The sequence below is a fragment of the Morone saxatilis genome, unplaced genomic scaffold (genome assembly GCF_004916995.1).
Source record: "Morone saxatilis isolate NCDOM2014 unplaced genomic scaffold, NCSU_SB_2.0 Contig23, whole genome shotgun sequence".
NCBI classification, from domain to species: domain Eukaryota; kingdom Metazoa; phylum Chordata; class Actinopteri; family Moronidae; genus Morone; species Morone saxatilis.
Window position 1 is genome coordinate 288402 of NW_023339796.1, and position 3379 is coordinate 291780.

The following is a 3379-nucleotide window of genomic DNA, read 5'->3' on the forward strand; positions in this document are numbered from 1 at the left end:
GGCTTGTTGTGGGTGACCTACCAGTAGGCGGCGGGTGAGCGTTGGTTTTCTCCTCAGGTGCCCATGATGCGGCGGCCATCCTTGTTGGCGTACCACACAGAGTTGAGCTCTGCTGTTGCTGCTGCTTGCTGTGAAGTGAGGCTTTGCTCTCTCCCTCCTCTCGCTCCTGCTGCAGCGGCTGGTCTACTCGGGCTGGCTGAGAGCAGCACGATGGGAGGGGGCCTCTCACTCCTCCAGCCTTGTGTCCGGCCCCGGGCCGGTTGCCTCACAGACAACAAGAACAAAAGGCGAGCTGCAGCCCACGGGAGGAGCTGGTGGAGCGGTGACCAGACTGCCGGTGCAGGAGAGGGAGCGGCGAGACGCCCGAGGTCTCCTTGGGTGCCCGCCGCGCGCCTTCTCAGTTACGAGCGCGCGGCCGGTAAAGCCGCGCGTCGTCAACGCCCGGCACGGGCGTTGAATTGGAAAAAGACCGGAGATGAGGAGGCCTTCCGTGGAGCGGGATTAAACCTGGTGCTGGGGTGACCGAGAGGATTCGCTTAGCAGCGTGAGAGAGAGCAGGGACCGTCGGCAAACCTGACAGGCTGAATCTGAGGCAGACAGAACAACAACCCAGACTGCAGGGACCTGACGCAGGACAGGAGAGGACGGAAGAGTTGTGGCTCCTCCTCCTCCTCCTCCTCGACAGCTCTCAGAAACGAGGAGGAGGAGGAGGCAGCTCTCTTTAGTCAGACAGTGTCATCACTGGAAACCTCCCTGCTGCCTCCTACATCCACACTTCCATTTGTGCGTCTCGTCCACAGAGAGTGGGCTCAGTGTCTGGCTCAAGGACACTCTGACACGCAGCCGCTGCAGCGATTCAACCTGCGATGTGTTTACAGGACGATCGCAGCGTCGTCCACATCGCCGCCTTTCTCTCCGCGCTGTTTAAATTTTAATACCAACACTTCCGAATAACGTGCAGGCGGCAGAGTGCAGCTTTTATCTTTGTACCTGCGGGCGCTCTCAGTGCAGACGCACACATTCAGCCTGTGTGGGCTCAGCCTACGCAGCGACTGGACACTGTTTCACTCACTTCCTGCTCTCAGTCAGTAATCCTGGGCTTCTTTGTGTTTGTGGTTGTTTTCCTCGGAGCGTCGTGACGGCTCAGTTGGCCTGCAGCCTCCTGATGCTCCTCCATCTGCCGCTCTGTGCTCATACAGCATTCAGACTCTGTCGTGTATGTTTGTAGACGGGGGACGTTGTTACCTGGAAGTCACCTGAGCAGTTGATGAAGCAGCCGGAGGATGTGTGACGTTATAAATGATCAACTTATTGAACACGTGGTTGCAGGACGCAGCTCTACTTTACTTTACTAAAGCTGCATTTTCTTTTAAATGTGTTCTTTTGAATATAATTGAATAAAGGAACCGACCATGGATGAAAAATAAAAACCATTAAACCATTAAACCATTAACCAGTCCACTACAGAAGTCCTCAGTCACTGTTCAATAATAATAATAATAATAATGATAATAATAATAATAACAATAATAACAATAATAACAATGATAATAGTAATAATAGTAATAATGATAATAACAATAATAATAGTAATAATAATAATGATAATAGTAACAGTGTTCCTGGAGAGACGGTTTTGTTGCGTCACTCTGCCGTTCTCCACCGTACAGAGCGAAAGGAAGTCGACCCCGACCTCTCGACGTCCTGCGTCCGGTCCCATTTATAGTTTCACTAAAACATAAACGTATAAATATATGTTTGATAGATTTATGTAAAATCCGTAAGAGCACTGGGTCACTACTGAGAGTCTTTAATGTTGGAGGATCATCCAGCTACTCCTTCTTACCGCCAGTCGACGTGGTTGGAGGTCAGCTCCACTCCTGCAGTGTAATCTGTGACTCTGACAGGAGTGTAATCCTCCAGTAATTAAATCAGTAATTAAAGCCGTCGTTGTGGATAAATGCTGCAGGCGACGATTCAAACTGTACAACAGTCAGTTCAGTGGGGGTCCGGGCCCTCAGGAACCACCGCAGTATACAATCCTTATAACAGCAGACTGATTGAAGTGTCTTTAAACTTTACATCTTAAATAATAACATACACCTTAAAAATATGTTTTCTTCACAGAAATGAACAAATGAAAGTTGAGACATAAATTTACTGAAACCTCTTAAAACCAAGAAGGTCTGTGAAGCTTTGTGACCGTCAGGATGGAACCACCGACCACCATCAAACCAAACTAACGGATCCTCAGATCAAAGCGTTGTATCCTCTTCATCAGAGCTGCAGATCTTCTAATGTCCATATCTGAAGGACTTGACGTCTTCTCGAAGTTCAGCTTCCGAGATGGTGGTTGACGTTTTTAATGTAAATCTTTGAGACGAACCTGCTGCTGCAACTTTTGAATCATGTTTTCGTGTCTTAATAAACTGAATTCACATTCAGCCTCCTGATGATCCGCTTAATGTCCAAGTTCAGCTAAATGAACCGGTTCTGTGTGCTGGATCGTGTGAGAAACCCAGTTCCTTTGCAGTACTGGTGTTACTGGAGGAAAACCAGCCTCAGATAAATCTCAGAAAACCTTCAGTATAGAAATGAGTCAGACTTCCTCCAGTGGAGTGATTGACAGCATGTGATTAACACAAGCGCCGGTCCTGTCAACAGCAGACTAATACTGTCTGTACATTTCAGAACAGTCTGCTGACTGATCCAGGTGTTCTTCTCTCACCTGTTTAACAGCTCAGTGTTGGTGGTTCACTATACTCGGGGTTATCTGTCCCTATCCGTATCCAAATACAACTTGATTCTGATTCAGTAGAAACGTCCACCCGTGTTTATGGACTGATGCTGTTCCTCATGTAGTGTTATTTATTTTTATTTAACCTCGAAAGAAGCAGCGGGGAAAGTGATCAACCCTCCGTCCTGTTGTCTGATGACATGAAAAGAGCTTAAACTGCCCGGATCAAAGAGCCAGATAAGTGCGTGTGATTAAGAACTGGTTGTTTCTGGATCAACCGTTTTGGCGCTCGTGTAGTTTCTGTCTGATCGGGACGGTATTCTGTCTGAGACTGGAGATATTTTTGGTGTCTGTGAACATGCTGTTCCCACCAGAGACCGTCCCCCCTCCTCCTGTAGCACAACGAGGAGGTTTTAGCATCGTGGTGTTGTGACCGCAGCCTGAACCGCGCCGGGTTCTCGAGGCTAAAGATTATTCTATCAAATGAGCACACGGATCCGGAGCTGGTCAGAAGGTGTTAGAAGAAATGTGTGATTTCTTCTAACACACCGTCTTCAACGAGTGTCGGCCTTCCCTCTCTCACTCTGTTACTGCGGAACAATGTGAGACTCCCTCCACCGTGATCGGCTGTTAATCTATAAT